The 15,013-nt window shown below is 44.9% G+C and overlaps 1 protein-coding gene across 1 annotated transcript in view; it reads right to left on the bottom strand.

The window, feature by feature from the left end:
• Positions 1 to 15,013, bottom strand: part of LOC126100451 (cubilin) — a 771,806-nt gene that overhangs the window by 113,499 nt on the left and 643,294 nt on the right. The gene's annotated exons all lie outside the window — the stretch shown is intronic.

Genomic DNA, 15,013 nt, shown 5'->3' with positions numbered 1-15,013 from the left:
CCTTTACCTATAATGACTTCACTTAGGAGTTTGGAACCTACAAATAAATGCAGGTAACAGATATGGGAACCTTGATCATAATATCCTGTGCCAATCTTCCCATAGACAGCATGGGAGAGGGATTCCTCATGACTCACAAGCTGGGCCTCCTGTCTTGGTACAGATTTATCATGACATATCTGTGGTCTGGACTCATGATGAGGAAGAACTACTCTAGTTTCTACAAAAGAATAACTTCTTTTCACAGCTTAAATTCACCTGGCTATTTTCAAAGTCTTGACTTCTTCATGACTGGAACCCAATTCCAAAACGCAGTGCATAAGAAACCAACCGACAAGCCTATACTTTGACAGATGCCACTATGTCCACATCAAATCTTCTTTCCCAACAGCATAAGCACCACAGCAAACATATCTGCCCTAAACAACTAACAAACAGAAATTATTCTTCTGGACAGTATTCTCCTCTTACCAACTCCCAATTCCAAAAACTCAAAACATCCCTCCTCTCACACAATACCCAACACTCTAATCTGCTACAGCTTTGGCTTTTTCAAGGAAAACACAGAAATGAGATCCTTTCTCTCTGATATTCTCCTCACTCCATACTTGGTTGCCTTCCGTTGTACTCCAATCCATTACCCCTACACTAATATTGCTAAGCCTGCAATAATTCCTGCTGTGAACCCTGTCCCCCCCCCCCCCCCTTTCAATCTCACCACTGGTAATTATACAATTTCAAATGCAGAGAAACTTTAAAAACTACACATGTTGTTAATTAAGTAACTTGTGTCCACTGTGCAGTATTTGCTATAGGAATGAACACAGCTACACTGGCTAGGCACATGGAATGGCATAAAAGAACTCTCTGCAATAGGGATATGTAGCAGACAGTCATTGAACATGCGCTATGGCATGACTCAAGAGACCTAAGTGCATGCTGCATGAGATATAATTCCACAGTCTGTTATCAATTATTAATGGTGCCTGGTATGTGCCTACTGCTGTACCATGATTTGTTTGTAGGTGACCACTATCTTGGCCAAGGGTGGGGACATCCTATCCACATTCTTTCAGAATCTCAACACCACTCCCCCCCTCTTGTTCGCTTTACCTTATCCCCCTTGAACTCTATCCACATCAAACCTACTAACCACCTGCTGCAATACCTCCACCTCAACAACTGCTGCCACCCACATCATAACAAGAAGTCCCTTTCATACAACCTAGCCACCCATGGCTGTCACATATGTAGTAAGGAGCATCCCCTCTACAAATGTGCTGAAGATCTCACTGAGGCCTTCACATACTGAAGTTGCCCTAACAACCTTGTTTGGAAACAGGTATCAGATGCCCTGTCTCTCCTGTTACCTACCACCTCCCTCATACCCACCATCTGGCCATAAAGGAGCACTCCTCTCACAACTGGAGCAAGTAAATTGTGTTATCCATCAGTGTTTCAACTACCTTCTTGTCATGCCCTGAAATGAGGTATATCCTGCCAATATCCTTCCCACCACTCTCACAGTGGTACTCCACCATCCAGTGAACATTTGTCATATCCTTGATCATACCAAATCCACTTCTGCTCCCAACCCCTTGCCTCAAGACCCATATCCCTGCAATAGAACTAGATGCAAGACTGTCCCACAATCCTCTAACTACTACAGACCTGTCACAGGCATCTATTTTCTAATATAGGCAGGGATACCTGTGAAAACAGCCATGACAACTAACAAGCTGTCTGTCCACATGAATACGCACTGACAAAATGTGGCCAAGAGACAGCTGGGTCATCCAATTGCTGAACATGCTGCCCAACACAATGTACTTTACTTCAAAAATTTCTCCACAGTCTGGACCATGTGGTCCTTCCTACCAACACCAGCTTTTCTGAACTGCACAGGTGTGAAGCAACATTTCCTTTGTTTTCATGATGTGCCTGGCCTCCATCCCTTCCTGTTGGTCTAGAATCATGAAATTTGATGAGAAGCAAAGTTTCAGTGAAGAAGTAAAGGAAACAATCCAAAAACTGTTAATCTGTAATTATTTCACATAATTTTTTTCCCATTTGTTGTCTGTCTGTCCATATGTCTGTCTGTGTGTCTATCTGTTAAGCTGCTTTTGCTCAGGAACAGGTATCAAGTTGAAATTTACTTCTAAGTCAATGAAATAAAAAGATACGGTCATTTATGTCACACATATTGATTCTCACAAACTCACTCATCAAAACCTGAAAATGAATTACCTGAGTAGAGGGTGATTTTTCCCAGAATGTACAAACTCTAGGCATTGATCGATGACAGGATGCAGAACAAAAAAGGTCTAATGAAGTTATGTCCATAAATGCATGGTTTCCATGCTAGAGACCATTTATTCAATCATACATTGTTAAAGAGGTTGTGGTTTAATAGGCGCTGTATCATGCAGCCACAGTTACAGTATGTGTTAAAAATGGTTTCCATGTGCCTCAAAGGAAATGTGTATATGTCAAAGCATGTTGTCTCGCACATTCACATCAGCCAGGCTGCATCCAAACACTCTCAAAGGCAGCATGAACACGCTGCTCTAGTGTCTCCACATCTGGAATGGGCTCTGTATGCATGACACTTCTGAGATGGCACCATAATCAGGAATCATATGGATTGAGATCCAGTAAATGAGCAGGTCATGCAACTGGACCCCTCACCTGATCTGTTGACCACAAAAGACATGACAGAGATGTGTCCAGATGTTAACGGCAAAGTGGGCTGCAGCACCATCATGTAGCAGCCACATGACTTTTCGAATCATCAATGGCACTTCTTCCAGCAGGGGAGGCAAAGTCACCCACAAGAAACACCAATAGTTGTGGACTGTTAGGCAACGTGGAAGGAAGACTGGTCCCAAAATACGGTTGCCAATTACCCCAGCCCACACATTGGGACACATTGTGGTTGCACTGATGCTGATGTTTTGCTGTCACCATATTATGGGGATACTGCATACTATCCTATAGATGACTGTTATGAAAGTTGAGGATACTAGTCCACATAAAGGTGGCCTCATCTCATCCGTGAATAGGATAGATGACACAAATCTCGGAATCATGGTTGCCTTGTAAAGAAACCTACAACAAAACTGCTCACAATGTTTACTTTGTACTGTCAGGCCAACTGTGGTCATCTTCCACAGTGTTAATCACATTTTCCTCCATGTCTGGTGTCCAAATATTTTGGGTACATCCTTCACGATTTCCTGCTTTCTGAAATGACCGTCTCAGACAAATGGTGAAACACTTTTGCAAACATTGAATACTGTGATTGTTGTTTGTGTGGACAGGTCTCCTGATACAACCTTGCCATCTGCCTTTCTGTAAGTAAACACCATGTTGCCAAGCTTTCAATTTGAATACAGACCCATTGTGTACAATGCTGTATCACAACCACTAAAAGGTGAGTCAGCAAGAGAAGTGAATCGGACACAATATTACCAATTACTATGGCAGGAGAGGGCATTAGAGCATGATGTATGAGGAACAGTAGCACCCTCTGGGAGGAAACCATGGATACCGTGACTGTGGCTGCATGGTACAGTGCAATTTAGACTACATCTCTGTGACAAAGTATGACTGAATAAATGGTCTCTAGCATGGAAACCATAAGACATAAGTTCATTAGACCCTTTTTGTTACGTATCCTCCATCGATCGATCCTTAGAGTTCCACAGTGGAAAAAATCACCCTGTATACAAATGAAGTTTGTACAGAAATATCAGTATGCAAGCCATACTTACACTTGTCCAGTTATTATTGGTAAAGTATTTTCACTCATCTGTAATATTTGTGTATTGTTACATAATAATTCTCTATATAATAATTACATATCAGAAAGTTCCCTTTATTACTTGGAATTATCCTTTGGTCAGTTCCTCCTCCTTCAATGCCTCTATGGTTTTCAGCTATGTTGAATCTTCCCTCAGTAGTGTCATTTAATGCAGTGACGTCTGAGACTTTGTCCATGCTGCTGTCGTTCACCAAAGAATTCCTTCAAAGACAATTGGGCTCCTCACATTTGTGTCCATTTTTGCATACCACTGTGACCTAATCCTCCTGAAGCGTCAGTGCTCAACTCGCCAGTTGACCCAGCATAGAGAATTGTGGTCCATCACACGGTGAATATGGACAGAACTTGTTGATGGCCAAAATAATTGCAAGGCACACTTCTTCAATTGTAGAGTAGTTCATCTCAGGATTGTAGAATACTCTGTGAATAAATGCTATCACTTTTTCAGCAACTTCCTATATTTGTACCAGAACTGCATCTATCCCGTATCTGCTAGCATCAGTGTCAAGTTCTGTCTCAGAATTTTCACCATGCAGTGCTGGGCTGGGGAGGAAGTTAGCACTTCCTAAGAACAAGGAAAGATCTTTTATGCACTTTGTTCCAGGAAAATTTGGTGTCTCCCTGTAGTAGTTCTTGCAAGGAACATGCCTTGGTAGATAAGCCCTTTATGAATCACCAGTAGCACGAACACATTCCAACAAAACTTCTCACGTCACAAACATGACGAGGGCTCAAAAAATTAGTGACTGGTCTTCTTTTCTCTGCATCAGGACAGACTCCTGTAATTAACCAGATAATCCTAAATTTTTGTTTCTTGAGTGACAAAAAGGTACTTTTTTTGGACGCTGGCAGAGACCTGCAGTCTCAAAATACTACAACACAGATGTCAGATGTTCTTCAAATGTCTTCAAAAAATGACAGTGTCATCCAGACAGCAAAGAGATGTAATCTATTTAAGGTGTCAAAGCAAGTTGCTCATCATACACTTGGAGGTGGCTGGAGAATTACATAGACTCAGCAGCATAACTTTGAAATCACGGACCCATGACACATTATGAAGGCAGTCTTTTCCCAATCTTCCCCAATAACCTCAGTTTGCCAGTATCCTGCCTACATGTCCACAGTTGTGAAATATTTTGCCCCTTTCAAACAGTCTAGGGTGTCATCAATGTGTGGCAAATGATAAATGTATTTCTTTTTGATTTTGTTTAGTTGTTAGCAGGTAACGGGGGAACATACCATGCCATCCTCCTTTTTCATAAAGACTACAGATGAGGACCAAGGACTTGCTGAAGGTTCTGTGATGTCATCTTACAACATCATCTTGACTTCCTCCTGAATTATGCATCTTTCGTTGAAGACACCCTGTATGAGACGTCGGAGACAACCTATACAAATGCTGGCTAATTGGTGGATGGACCCCATTGTTTATACAGTGCTTTATAATGGGATATTTGGTGTGTCTTTTCTCCATTCAAGATTTGAAAGTATCTGAAAACTGGTGCATAATGGGTAGTTCTCACTGATATTGTTTCTTAGAGAGGCCAGGTCCTACTGGCAGCTTAACAGTAACTTCTGCCACTGCATTGTCTGTAGTGGTAGCAGAGCATGCTTCTTCGTTGATGGCTCTCCTGTCTTTGAATAATTTGGTTCTTCCTATGAAAGTACTTTTAAGGCTGAGTTTTGGCTGCTCATTACAGTTAGTGATCAAAATTTCTCCTGAACACCTGCAAGTGCTTATGATCATCAGTGGCGTTTATATCGTGAGCTTGGGTAGCTTTTTGTGATCAACAAAAATTTGACTGAGAATCTACATTGATGACTGGAACTCATCTCACTGATGATGGCAGGATAATACCTTCAATGGCAAACACGTGCACTTGTTGGAACAGCTTCATTAACCTAGAGCACAGATTTTCAATACTCTATGACTGCCTGTGATGCCTGCAAGAACTCCCATCCAAGAATAAAATTATGACTTCAGTCTGTCTAAACAACAGTTTCAAAGGGTTGTGTTCTGTCATTGATATTTATTCTTGCAAAACATGTTCCCATCAGCTGGATGAATTTCCCCTTTGTGACATTCAAACAATCACTGTCATGAACATAGCATTCTATAGCTGGTAACAATAAGCATTTGACATAACAGAAAAGGAGCCCCTTAGTCAGTACCTAGACAGGATGGCCATCAATGAGATTTCCTGACAACTTGATAAATGCCATATGGGAGGATTTTCATCTATGGTGGCCTCTCCTTCATAGAGGTTGCTCCACTTAAGTTTTTGGGAGCTAGGAAAGCAGCTGGCAGTTCGGTACAGTGATGGGGAACAGCAATGGCATGTTGGGGAATGACCTTGTCCATTGTATGGTGATAAGCTTCATCCCACAGGATGGCTATAATCATCTGCAGTTGAATGGTGTCAACAGAACTGTTGTTATGGTTGACATCTGGTGACACAGTGGCTGTCAACAACTTGTCTTCTTTCTCGGCAACAGCATACATCAAGTCCACAGCGTCCATAGTGAAAACAGACTGCTGTGTTGACATCTAACCTCCAAATATCTACACTCATGCTCATAAATTAAGGATAATGCTGATACATGGTGAACAATGCTCTGGTGGGTGGTGTGGTCATCGCATGGTGGCACTGGCAGCAGTCCACATACGCAGAGCTGTGTTAGTGCATGTCAGAGTACGGTGAAGCAAGTAAGTGAGAAGACATTTTCAGATATGCTAATGGTGACTGTGTGTGGAAAATGGCTCAGAGAACACATATTGATGACGTTATGAGGGGTAGAATACTTGGGCGACTGGAGGCTGGTCAAACACAGCAGATCGTAGCACGGGCCCACCGTGTGCCACAAATTGTGATCTCAAGGTTATGGCAACGATTCCAGTAGGCAGGAAACGTGTCCAGGCGCTACAGTATGGGACATCCACAGTGTACAACACCACAATAAGACCGATATCCCACCATCAGTGCCCATAGACAGCCACGGAGTACTGCAGGTAGCCTTGCTCGGCACCTTATCGCAGCCACTGGAACAGTTGTCTCTAGACACACGGTCTACAGATGACTGAACAGGCATGGTTTATTTGCCTAGAGATCTGCAAGGTGCATTCCACTAACCCCTGGTCACAGGAGAGCCCATAAAGCCTGGTGTCAAGAACACAGTACATGGTCATTGGAACAATGGTCCCAGATTATCTTTACGGATGAGTCCAAGTATAGTCTGAACAGTGTTTCTGCCTGGTTTTCATCTGACATGAACCAGGAACCAGATACCAACCCCTTAATGTCCTTCAAAGGGACCTATATGGAGGTCATGGTTTGATGATGTGGGGTGGGATTATGATCGGCGCACATGCACCCATGCATGTCTTTGACAGAGGAACTTAACAGGTCAGGTGTGTCGGCACATCATTATGCGCCAGTATGTCTGCCTTTTCAGGGGTGCAGTGGGTCCCACCTTCCTCCTGATGGATGATAACGCACAGCCCCACTGAGCTGCCATCGTGGAGGAGTGCCTTGAAACGTAAGATATCAGTTGAATGGAGTGGCCTGACTGTTGTCCAGACCTAAACCCCATCAAGCACATCTAGGATGCTCTTGGTCGACGTATCGCTGCACATCTTCAAACCCTTACGACACTTCAGGAGCTCCGACAGGCACTGGTCCAAGAATGGGAGGCTATACCCCAGCAGCTGCTCAACCAACTGATCCAGAGTATGCCAACCAGTTGTGCAGCCTGTATACATGTGCATGGTGATCATATCCCATATTGATGTCGAGGTACATGCGCAGGAAACAGTGGCGTTTTGTAGCACATGTGTTTTGGGACAGCTTTCTCAACTTATTACCAATACTGTGGACTTACAGATCTGTGTCATGGGTGTTCCCTATGTGTCTATGCTATTAGTGCCAGTTTTGTGTAGTGCCATGTTGTGTGGCATCTCATTCTGCAATTATCCTTAATTTATGATCATGAGTGTATTTTTCTATTGGGCATTATACTTGGCGGAGAAATTTGCTGTACATGAATTTGTCAGTTACTGGATTGCCATTTGGTAGCTGAGGAGGAGGAGGAGGAGATTAGTGTTTAATGTCCCGTCAACAACGAGGTCATTAGAGACGGAGCGCAAGCTCGGGTGAGGGAAGGATGGGGAAGGAAATCGGCCGTGCCCTTTCAAAGGAACCATCCCGGCATTTGCCTGAAGCGATTTTGGGAAATCACGGAAAACCTAAATTAGGATGGCCGGAGATCGGATTGAACCGTCGTCCTCCCAAATGCGAGTCCAGATTGATAGCTGAGACATACGTCCAAGTTGGCCAATCCATTCTTCATGGTGCATTCCAATGGTGGTGAATTTTGGTGCCAAACGCTGATACACCTTTCTTCAGCATTCTATATTTTCCGCTGACGGATATTATCAACATTCATGGCTGATATCTCATATGTTCTTAGTCTGACATTTCTGGCTGCATAAAACTGCAGTATCTCTCCTTTACTACATGGAGTATGAAAGAGGTGAGGTCATAGTGGTCTTCTACAAATGCCATAGTGATCACATTCGGGAGACCGTCACAGGTTTCCAGAAAACACTGATGGGAGCCTCATATGTAGCTGCCTTAATGCTGGTTGGAATCCATGGGTTTCCTAAATATATGAACTTTTCAAATGATTTACTTAATGTATCCTGGTTCCTGTACATCTAGGTGATGGCTTTTACATTGCCTGATTGGAGCCATGGCGACGTATCACAGCATAACCAGAATCATCAACGAGGTACAAGATTTAGTACTGAAAGAGCATTTATTACTGACATCAATGTACAGTTACAACAGAACTCATTTCATGGTTGGAGAGTGCTGCTGTTACACAGACATTGAATATTCCAGAATAAACAAACATTACAAACATAAGAAGCTTTGATAATCTTCCAGAAATGATACATACACAGGCAAATAACCAATATTTGATCATGATAGGATTTCAACTGATGGCCCACAATCATGCCAATTAGCAATGCTAACTGCTGCTCTACAATGTATGCAGCAAAACTCACAACAATGTGCAGTCCTTGTTGTTGGGAATCAGAACTCAAAGAAACTTGTACCACAACTTGAAGCTGTTAACATCCTACAGTCAGTTCTGTACAACAGTCATATTTAAATAAACGGGTGAGAAAGAATCCATCTCCACACACATGTCCTTCTCTGGAGCTGTCCTGATTCTTTGTCTTAACTGAGCATTGTTGCATTCTTTCTGTAGCAATCTGTAGCTTTCAAGCACACTGAAGAGCATTGGTCCCTAATAGAATCTTTAAGTGTTAAGACATTTTGTGGAAGGTGTTTTGTTGAGACATTAAGGAATTCTTTGCTTAATAGACTACACATCATAGGAAGCATTAATTTACTGCAATTTATAAGTCTAAGCCCCCCATGAACCAAGGACCTTGCCGTTGGTGGGGAGGCTTGCGTGCCGCAGTGATGCAGATAGCCGTACGGTAGGTGCAACCACAATGGAGCTAGGTATCTGTTGAGAGGACAGACAAATGTGTGGTTCCTGAAGAGGGGCAGCAGCCTTTTCAGTAGTTGCAGGGCAACAGTCTGGATGATTTACTGATCTGGCCCTGTAACATTAACCAAAACGGCCTTGCTGTGCTGGTACTGTGAACGGCTGAAAGCAAGGGGAAACTACAACCGTAATTTTTGCTGAGGGCATTTAGCTTTACTATATGGTTAAATAGTGATGGCATCCTCTTGGGTGAAATATTCCTGAGGTAAAATAGTCCCCCATTCGAATCTCCGGCAGGTGGAGACTAGACAGGAGGACATCGTTATCAGGAGAAACAAAACTAGTAATCTACAGATTAGAGTGTGGAATGTCAGATCCCTTAATCGGGCAGGTAGATTACAAAATTAAAAAATGGAAATGGATAGGTTAAAGTTAGATATAGTGGGAATTAGTGAAGTTTGGTGGCAGGAGGAACAAGACTTCTTGTCAGTTGAGTAGGAGCTCTGGTCAGCTACTACAAACAGCACAGTGAACGCATTATTGTAGCCAAGATAGACATGAAGCCCACACTTACAACAGTAGTAAAAGTTTATATGCCAACTAGCTCCACAGATGACAAAGACATTGAAGAAATGTATGATGAGATAAAAGAAATTATTAAGATAGTGAAGGGAGACGAAAATATAAGAGTCACGGGTGACTGGAATTCGATGGCAGGAAAAGGAAGAGAAGGAAAAGTAGTAGGTGAATATGGAATGGGGGTAAGGAATGAAAGAGGATGCTGCCTGGTAGAATTTTGCACATAGCATAACTTGATTATAGCTAACACTTGGTTTAAGAATCATGAAATAAGGTTTATATGTGGAAGAGGCCTGGAGACACTGGAAGGTTTCAGATAGATTATATCATGGTAAGACAGAGATTTGCGAACCAGGTTTTAAATTGTAAGACATTTCCAGGGGCAGGTGTGCACTCTGACCACAATCTATTGGTTATGAACTGTAGATAAAAACTGAAGAAACTGCAAAGAGGTGGGAATTTAAGGAGACGGGACTTGGATAAACTGAAAGAACCAGAGATTGTAGAGAGAGCATTAGGGAACGACTGACAGGATAAGGGAAAATAAATGCAGTAGAAGAAGAATGGGTAGCTTTGAGAGATGAAATAGTGAAAGCAGCAGAGGATCAAGTAGTTAAAAGCCGAGGACTAGTAGAAATCCTCGGGTAACAGAAGAGCTACTGAATTTAATTGATGAAAGGAGAAAATATAAAAATGCAGTAAATGAAGCAGGTAAAAAGGAATACAAAAGTCTCAAAAATGAATTCGACAGGAAGTTCAAAATGGCTAAGTAGGGATGGCTAGAGGATAAAAGTAAGAGTATAGAGGCATATATCACTAAGGGTAAGATAGATACTGCTTACAGTAGTAGTAGTAGTAGAAGGGTTGTGTGGGCGCACGACAGCAAGGTCTTCAGCGCCCGTTCAGTATCATAGTGAGACGGGTGTCAAGAAAAAACCTCAGAACATTTACATATAACGGAACAGAAAACACGGGGAACAATCATTGAAAAACATGTGCTCACCCACACCGAAGCGTGGGATGAAGCAGGGCGTCAACAGTAAAACATGAACAACACGGGAAGAAAAAGGTAGAGGGTGCTAAAACAATGTAGCAGATGGAAGTGGCTGGCTGACCGCAAGGAAAAAAGGGAGGAGTCAGCCACTCTGCAATACACTAAAACCTCCAGCCTAAAAGTTTAGGCCAGAGTCCAGACGCATCACAAAACTTAAAAACCCTAGACACACACGTCTCATCGTTAGCTAAAACATAGGGCAGATCCCCATCAACTTGTGCTTCTGCCCTTGCATCACGGTATAAAATGCAGTCCGTTAAAATGTGCCGGACAGAGATGGGCACACCACAAGCATCACAAAACGGAGGATCCTCCCGCCGTAATAAATAGCTATGTGTCAGAGGACAGTGCCCGATCCGAAGACGTGTGAGCGCCACCTCTTCCCGCCTGAGCAGCCGGCAGGAGGAACGCCACGGCCGAGTGGTTGACTTTACCAACCGCAGTTTATTGGCCGTCACCGCCAGCCATTCGTCCTCCCACAACTCCATGCACTTCCTGTGGAGTGCAGCGATGACTGACTGCAAGGGGATGGGACACTGGACCACATCCTGCTCTCTGCAGGCCTCCTTGGCAGCCCGATCAGCCTGTTCATTGCCCCATATGCCGACATGACCAGGCACCCAGCAGAAGGATACCTCTTTACCCCGCCGTTGGAGCAAGTACAGTTGGTCATGTATCAGCTGGACCATCTCTTCAGTCGGGTACAGGTTCTGCAGCGACTGTAAGGCACTAAGAGAATCGCAGCAGAGAAGAAATCGATCGCCCCGAACACGATGCATCTGCTCCAGTGCCGTCAGGATCGCGTGGAGCTCCGCTGCGAAAATGGTATATTCAGCAGGGAGGCGAATCCGGGTAACATGATCAGGGAACACCACAGAACAGCCAAGGAAAGTCTCCTGTTTGGAGCCATCAGTATAAACGACAGTGAAACCATGATGCACATCTAAAATGTTAAAAAACAGAGATTGGAACGTAAAATTTGGTGTGCCAGCTTTCCTAAAATTAGTCAAATCTAAAATAAGTTTGGGTCTCCGGAGGAGCCAAGGTGGAGATCGGCTCCAACCGCGACGTAAAACATGAAGATCAGCCATAGACATCGCACCGAGGCAATCCTGTGCGCGAATCCCATAGGGCTGCGTCGCACGTTGCCGGTTATGAAACAATCGTGCCAGAGGAGGCTGAGCAACGGTATGGTATGCAGGGGTGTATGGTGTGGACAAAGTTTTATACGCCTGACGCACTGTAAGTAGCCGTCGCCGCATATGAAGTGGCGGTTCACCAGCCTCTGCACAGAGGCTTGGTATGGGGCTAGTTCGGAATGCCCCAGTGGCCAACCGAAGTCCTTCATGGTGCACAACATCCAACAACTTTAAGTAAGAAGGCCTCGCAGACCCATACACCGTGCACCCATAATCGAGCCGAGATCGCACAAACGCCCTGTAAAACTGGAGCAGACAAGTCCTGTCAGCTCCCCATGTACTGTGGCTAAGACATTTTAAAATACTTACAGCCTTAAGTGACCGCCGTTTCAGGTCTTTAAGATGAGGTAACCACGTGAGCTTCGAGTCAAAAATGAGCCCCAGAAATCTCACCGTGTCTTTAAAAGTAAGTATAGTGTCCCTCATCCTCAACTCAGGAAAGGTTAAAATCGAACGAGAACGGTTAAAAAGAACACATACAGACTTCTCGGTGGAAAACTTAAAACCACTCTTCTGCGCCCAGTCATCCAAACGCCTAATCGTAAGTTGCAACTGACGAGTTGTCGTTGCAAGGCTTGAAGAAGAGCAAAACAAAGAGAAATCGTCCACAAACAAAGAACATTGGACAGAACTTTTCACTATGGACGTAATGCTATTAATAGCGATGGCAAAGAGAGTCACACTTAAAACGCTACCCTGAGGGACACCGTTCTCCTGCTCAAAGCGATCAGACAGGACGTCACCAATCCGGTATCTAAAATATCGTGGCGAGAGGAAAGACTGAATAAAAAGAGGAAGACAACCACGAAAACCCCATTCGTGAAGCTGCTCCAGGATGAGACGCCTCCAAGTAGTATCGTAGGCCTTCTCGATGTCGAAAAATACACCTAGAAGGTGGTGACGGCGTAGGAAAGCCTGTTGTATAGCCGCCTCCAGGAGGGCAAGGTTATCGAAGGTGGAACGAAACCTCCTGAACCCACACTGAAAGCGACTAAGGAGTTGCCGGGATTCTAACATCCAGACAAGGCGGCGGTTGACCATCCGCTCCAAGGTCTTCCCTATGCAACTAGTGAGGGCAATACTACGGTAGCTACTTGGGCTTGTGCGGTCTTTCCCAGGTTTTAAAAAAGGGATTAAAACTGCCTCATGCCACGCGTCAGGAAAGTGACCCGACGCCCAAATGGCATTAAAAAGTGCGAGGAGGATTTCTTTGTTGCGCAATGTGAGGTGCCATAGCATACTGTAATGGATCCTGTCGTGTCCAGGGGATGTGTCACGAGCTCCAGACAACGCAGAATCCAGCTCCCACATAGAAAATTTGCAGTTGTAAACTTCATGAGAGGTGGAATGGAAGTCCAGACCACATCTCTCAGCAACGGCTCTATGGCGCTGGAAACCTGGATCCTGACTGGTTGCTGCAGTAACTGTGGCGAAATACACTGCCATAGTCTGGGCAATGTCTCGCGGATCCGTGTGGAGAGTGCCACTATTCATTACAGCAGCTATGGGGCACCTCCCTCCTCTGCCAGAAATTCTCCTGATGGTGTCCCACACAATGGAACTGTTGGTGGAACGATTAATGGTGTTCAGGAACTGTTGCCATGACCTCTTCTTGCTCTCACGAATAACGCGACGACATCTTGCCCTCGCCACCCGAAAGGCTGCAAGATTCTCAGCAGTCGGCCGACACTTGAACCGACGCAGAGCTGCACACCTCGTCCTGATTGCAGAGCGGCATTCGGCACTCCACCAAGGCACAGGTGGCCTCTTCCGGTGGCCTGTGGACTGTGGAATGGATGCTGCAGCGGCGTGGTGGACCATTTTGGTGACGTGATCCACCCACACCTCAACATTCGCACAGTGTTTGAATTGGGCCAATTGGCTATAAAGTGTCCAGTCAGCTCCACTGAGCACCCATCGTGGTGGTCTCCTTTCGGGGCCCACGCCATCTGGCAGGTGAATCCAGATTGGGAAATGATCACTGCCGTGCAAGTCAGCGACCACTTCCCAGTGAGCACTGGCGGCAAGAGCTGGAGAGCAAAGCGAGAGATCAATGGCAGAGAACGACCCAGTCGCTGTGGAGAAATGAGTACTCTGTCCTCCATTAAGCAAGTAGGCACAGGATGACAGGAGAAGCCTCTCAATTGCTCTACCCCTGGGGCAGGTAATTGCAGAGCCCCAAAGCACATTGTGGGCATTAAAATCACCACAAATAATGAATGGCTGGGGGAGCTGGGTAAGAAGGTCAGTGAGGGCCGCTTCATCAAGAGCATCATTTGGGGGCAAGTAAAGTGAACATACAGTCAATGGATGACGCACGTGCACGGACACAGCGACGGCCTGTAAAGTCGTCGTAAGTGAGAGAGGCGAGGAGTGGTAGTCCGTCCTGACGAAAATACCTACGCCACCTCTAGCTCTCTCTCCACGCAGGTCGTCCTTTTTGTGGAGTGTGTAGCCTCGTATCTCAGGGGTGTATGATGGATGGAAATACGTCTCCTGGAGACAGAGACACAGTGGTCTACCCTGAGAGAGTAGACGAAGTTCCTCCACATGCGTCCTGAACCCTTGCAAGTTCCACTGGAGTATGGAAGCCATCTATGTTGGGGGTAGCATCTTCATCCTGTCTCTCCGACGGGGCGGGGAGACCGCAGCAGGTGGAGGGGCAGGCGTGGGACGAGATGATTGCCCCACACATACATCGTACTCCATCAACTCTGGGGAAGAGTCAGATGAAGCCTCACCTAAAACAACATCCGCATGGTCAGATGGTTTACCACGGGATTTGACGCGCTGTTGCTGCTGTACAATAGCTTTCTGTGGTTTGGTGGATTTTGGGGG

This window comes from Schistocerca cancellata, chromosome 9 (assembly GCF_023864275.1).
Source record: "Schistocerca cancellata isolate TAMUIC-IGC-003103 chromosome 9, iqSchCanc2.1, whole genome shotgun sequence".
Lineage (NCBI taxonomy): Eukaryota > Metazoa > Arthropoda > Insecta > Orthoptera > Acrididae > Schistocerca > Schistocerca cancellata.
This window is presented reverse-complemented; position numbering and strand designations above follow the sequence as displayed.